This window comes from Humulus lupulus, chromosome 2 (assembly GCF_963169125.1).
Source record: "Humulus lupulus chromosome 2, drHumLupu1.1, whole genome shotgun sequence".
NCBI classification, from domain to species: domain Eukaryota; kingdom Viridiplantae; phylum Streptophyta; class Magnoliopsida; order Rosales; family Cannabaceae; genus Humulus; species Humulus lupulus.
In genome coordinates, this window is record NC_084794.1 from 23873922 (window position 1) to 23879840 (window position 5919).

The following is a 5919-nucleotide window of genomic DNA, read 5'->3' on the forward strand; positions in this document are numbered from 1 at the left end:
GAACAGCTCCCCCAGGTCCTTTGGGCATACCGGACCTCGCATCGAACTCCTACGGGTCACACTCCTTTCTCCCTAACCTTTGGGAATGAAGCAATCCTCCCCGTGGAAATTAAAGTTCTGTCGCATAGGGTCCAGTCCTACGACCAAGATAGGAACCACGAGCTCCTATGCCATTCCCTAGACCTTATCGATGAAAGGCGAGAGGATTCGCAACTCCAGCTCGCCCATTACCAGCAAAAGATCGCTCGCTACTTCAACGCTAAAGTCAAAAAACGTACCTTTAGCGTTGGCGACTTGGTCCTAAGAAGAGTTTTCCTGGCCGGAAAAGATCCCAAGGATGGAGTCTTAGGACCGAACTGGGAAGGACCATACCAGGTCATTGAAGTCATCAAGGAAGGAACTTGTAAGTTAGCTCGACTTGATGGAGGGGCAGTCCCACGGACTTGGAACGCCATCCACTTGAAGAAATATTATCAATGATCCACTTGTAAGGCCTGGAATGCCACTTTTTATGTATTAATAAAAATCAAGTTTTTCTTTTTTTTTGCAAGTGTAATCTTAAAGTAACCACGAAAGACCATTTCCCAGTTACTTGGGGGGCATATGGTACCTGGATATAACCAGGTCTCCTTAACGACTTAGGTGTTGATTCTTATCAATGTATAAGGGTTAACGCGAACTAAGTCTTATCCTGGTTTTAACCGGGTCATAAAACTTAGAAGTTAACTTAAATTTATTGATCGCGGTTCTTCTTAAAGAGCACGAGATATGGATAAAAAGTTGACACAAACTAAGTTTTCAAAATAAGCTCCTGGTTTTAACCGGGTCATAAAACTTAGAAGTTAACTTAAATTTATTGATCGTGGTTCTTCTTAAAGGGCTCGGGATATAAATAATGGTTAACACGAACTAAGTTTATCAAACAACAAAATATGTGTATTATAGCCGAAAGCATGAAGAAATACACAAGTTAAAATTGCAAGGCAAATTGTCTCAAGGAAAAAATACCTCGTGCTAAAGATTACATAAAATACTTCAAAATAAAGAGAAGAAAAAACGCCCTAAGCCCCGTCGGTCGGCCCCTGGAGGTCGCGGTCTCATCCTGCTCCGCCGCACCAGAGGCTTCCCCAATCTTCGAAGGTGGCACCTCTTTGTCAAAGCGGGCTTGGAACTTCACCAACAAGCGCGCCCAGAGACCCGACGGCATGAAGGAGAAGTCAGCCTCCAGGTTGTGGGCCCAGCAACGATAGAACAGTTCCTGCATGGACTGTTCCGAGGTGGCCCGTTCAGCTTCAAGGGCGGCCTGGGCCTCGGTCTTCGCAGCCTTGAGGTCAGTTCGCGAGGTGGCAAGGGATGTCTCAAGCTCTTTGACCTTCGAGCGGGTCCTCTCTAACTCGGCCTTCGAGGTCGCCAGCGCATCTTTCGCCACCTGAGCCTCCTGAAGGGCGGCCTGGCGACCAGCCCTCATCTCATCGAGCTAAGCTCTGGTCCTGGCGATGCCTCGGTGTACGGCAGCGATGCCCTGCGAGAAATGGGAGATAAACCGGCTAAGTGGAAAAATAAGGCGGTGTGTGTGAGGGGTAAAGCCTTAAAAGAATGGGGCAGCTTACCGTTAGGGTCATGTCCATCGATGACTCTATTACGTGGACCAGGCTCAGTGTCTCAAGAGCCCGGAGCTCCTTCTCTTTGAACTTGTAGAAATGTTTGACGGCGTAGCTCGCCGACTCATACACCATCCCCCGAAAGGCTTCTGGGATCTTCTCCAGATCCGGGCGTCAACCATGATGCGTACGCCGGGGGCCACTGCAGCCGGGGTCACGACCTCCGTTCCCACGTCCTGGGCGGCTGACGGAGATTGCTGGGTTAGCGGGGACATGTGTCCTACTCCGCCAGCAAGAAGAATTTCCCCCCCGACCTGGGATGGTGGGGTTTTTTCCTTCTCCTTTGCCAGAGATTTGGTGGAGCCCCCAGCCGTGCTCTTGGACCCTCGGAGCCTTTTCAATCTTGGCCCTGCCGGGGGACTCCCCCCGAAGTCTATGTCCCGCAGACTATCGTCGGGCTGAGACATCTCTTCTGTGAAAACAAAAAACATGGTTATTACAAGTTAGCAATCAGGCAGAAATAAAAGCAAAAGGTTAAAGGCAAAAAGTATACGAATACTAGAGGAGCCCTACCCCCCGAGCTGGAAGAACCTAAGACGATTATTTCCCAAACAGGCGCAGGTTCTGGGTTCAGTTCTGACTCGGGACTAGACTCTTCTACATACTGCCTAAGCCCCGGAGCATAGATACCTCTCTAGAGTGATGGCCATGTGCGAAAATTGGTCCCATACTCCTAAAAAATGATCGACCTAAAAGCTAGGGTGTTATCTACTACTATGGTACCCCTAGGCCGACTATCCTGGTGATCCAGCACGAGCCAGTCAACACAATGGAGCAAAAGTGTGTTCAGGTCCGGGTTCCTTCGATGGCGATGGACGATCTGCCTAGGATTGAACCTAACCAGCCGGGGGTCCGCAGTGGCCCTATCTACATTCCTAAGCAAGAAAGGGTTACCTTGGCCGGAAGGACCCGCGGCTGCTCCGGATTGGATCCTCTCCTCGTCCATCCCTTGGGCGACCTCCAAGTTCCTCTTCCTATTCCTCACGAGCGGAACTTCAGCCGTTTCATCCTCCTCTTCCGCGAACTCCTCCACGGTGATAGGTCTGTTTGCGCGAGCTAGGGGCGGCCCCCGAGGCCTCTTCAGGTTCAGAGTCTGATTTGGAAAAATCAGTTTGCAGAACACCATCGTCTCGTCCGTCACGAGCACGCGATAGTCCTTTTCACTAGGGGGCAAGCCCGCCAGTGTTTCATATTGACCCCCGAGGGTCGCAGACTTCTCGGTCCTCGCGTAGATGGCTGCAAGATGGGGCTGGAATCAGAATGGAATACGAGAGGAGCCAAAATTAAACAACACTTAAAAGGCGAGCTAAGGTCAGGGTTCACTTACGGGGACGGTTGAAGTAGTGGTGCTCACAGTTCCGGAACCCAGTTGACATGAAGAACTGGTCCTTAAAGTCATTTGGATGGCTTGGTAACTCGATGACCACCGCCGTATTAGGGAAACGGGTTAAATAGTAAAACCCGTCACCTCGCCCCCGCTGATCCGGGTTGGCTTTGAGGCAAAAGAAATATAAAATATCAGCAGGAGTAGGGACCTCCCACTCCTGCTTCTTGAATAAGTACCTCAACCCTGCCAGCAGATGGTAGGAGTTGGGGGGGAGCTGAAAAGGGGCCAACCCCATGTAATTCAGGAAATCAGCGAAGTACTGGTCCAAGGGGAGGAAGGCCCCTACCTTGAAGTGTTCACCACTCCAGGCCGCAAACGATTCGTCTAGCGGCGTGCAGCTCCGCTCGCCCTCCGCAGCAGGTCGGGCTATAACTGAGGCTTTCCCCAGTGGGATCTTGTGGGTGAGGAAGAGTTTGTTGATCTTCACCTGATCGGTTACCTTTGAGACGATTCTCTCCGCCTCAAAGAATGCGTCGGGGGCTACCTCGACTTGTTTCTCCACGGTCGGCCCAAAGTGGGGGATCAGCGAGCTGGGCATCGCCGCCTTTCCCTTCTCCTACCGGGAGGCCGAGCTTCCAACGTTCTTCTGAGGGAGGTTCTTTTTTGGAGCCATCTGGTCGCCTAGTGAACACAAGAAAACATTTTAGAAAAGGCGACCCAAGCGGGAGGAAGAATAATTATTATTTGCACGAGCTGAGGAAAGCCCAGCTCGTGGGAAGTGGAACCACGCGGTTCAGTGAACACGCGCGTATACTCCCAACAGATCCCAGATTACTCGGAATTCGCGTGTCAGGAGGTTTAGAGTAAAATTTGCCTTGGGAGGAAAGTTTCAGTAGGCAAGAATTGCAAAACCGCCCATGAGGCATGTTCCCTAAGCAACCCAGTTTTGCACCCAAAATTCCCAGAACTCCTACCCAGAAAATGTCCCAGAAAAAGCATCCTGAAACCCAGGCTCTAGGGCGATTTCCTACAACAAGTATGTCCTAGCCTAAAGAGGGCTGTCACCCTCCTTATCCACGCAACCCAGAAAACCCTTGCATGCGGCTACAGTAAATTTTTTACCTAAGCTACAGTAGCATGTTTTCAAAATGAACAGAGTCAAGAAACTTACAGTATATGGCTGGAAGGTCGAAGAGAATGCTGCGTTGGTAGAAGCTTCGTCGGTGAAATAGCTTCCAAAGCTTCGGAGAAACTCGCGCGCCTAAGCTTCTTGAACAATGAAAATGGCAGCAACGAAGGCGAGGGTTTCGTTTTTCTGAAAGTTAGAGAGGGAAGAAGGAAAGAAATTTGGGAAATTTTGAATGAAGGGGTGGCCCGTGCGTAGGGTGGCCACCCCCTTTTTATATACGTGAAGGATCACGTGTAGAAGGCTCTTGGATGACCCTAGTGAGCGATCCGAGGCCTTCCACTCGAAATACGAAACGACGACTGGGCTTAGACTAGGCCATTAAATGCGGTTCTCGTAAAACGTACCATCACAACCCACGGCGTTCCACGTATCAGACGCCTGCACAAAAAGTGGAATGTGAGGGGTTGTGGGGAAGTCTAAAAGCCCCTACTGTGGTCTTCTATATATGACGTCATATACCACGAGCAGGAGCTTGGGGGGCAGATGTACGCCCTGGTTTTCCCACGGGCTGATTAGCAGGTCGAGCCTCGGACTAATCAAGGTTAGTCCGTAAACTTCCCCAGGTCGGAGATCCTGTTTTCCAGGTCGTACCCCCTTAGCTCGAGGTATCCTCAAGAACTCGCCAAGGTTGCCCAAGACTGGGGGAAGGAATCCTTGAGGCCGAAGGTCGAGTTAGGGAAGCAGTTCGTGGTACGAGCTGCTTCTCATAGATCTCTGACCCTTTGTAAAGTCAACACACGCAAGATAAACGTGCCTATATCTGACATCACGTGTCCGATATCTCCCTGACTTCTCGGACACGCAGCAGGAACGTGCGTGTTCAGACACCCACGACTGGGTTGGGCCGTGCGGCCCATTATCTCCTTATCTATTGATTTGACCATACTTATGTGTCAGGTTTAGGAATTAATCATGAGTGTCACAGAGTTGATATGACAAATAATAAGGTCATGGGATGACCTCCTTACCAACTTCCAGGTGCCTTCTCCTATAAATATGGAGACCCTGGGAGTTGATAAGGGTTGGAAAAAATAGTCTCAGAAAAGATATACACTTTGTAACCAAAAATCCAGAATATATCAATAATATTGACTAGTGGAGTAGAAGGATTTTAACCTTTGAACCACTTAAAAACGTGTCTTGAGTCACCTAGTTCATTCTCTAAGATTTCATCTGTGACGGTTCTACTTTCAGCACTAATCCCTTTCTCTTCTTCTCTTAATTACCTGTTGGCGAAGAACCGCGTCAACAGAGCCGCGACCCCAAGGCCTTGTGCCGTGGCCCGCCTCAACCGGAGGCTCAGCCTCCCATTTCTGCAAACACGCGTCGCGGCCCAACCAAATGGGTGCCGCGACCTGCCCCTCTTCCTGGCCTCCCTTCTGTTCTAGAGGGTTGCGACTCACCAAGAACAATGGCGCGGCCCGACCCCTTTGAACCCAAAAAATCCCCCATTTTCAGCAGCCAAATCCTATCCCATTTCACCCAAAACCATCCCAACAACATAGTTCAATCAGCACGACAATTCTATTATGCTCCCAACAATAATACCCTACAAAAACAAATCCCAAAACTCACCCAAATAATCAAGAGTAATTCATAATTTAGCTCACCTGCATAAACTTATATTTCTAACCAAAACTCAGCAGAATTCAATTGATCATTATGTTTTACAGCTTACCTTTGAACCTAGTTAAATCTCTGAATTAATCTCCCGAGTTACAAGCTACTAGCCTCCCAAACTC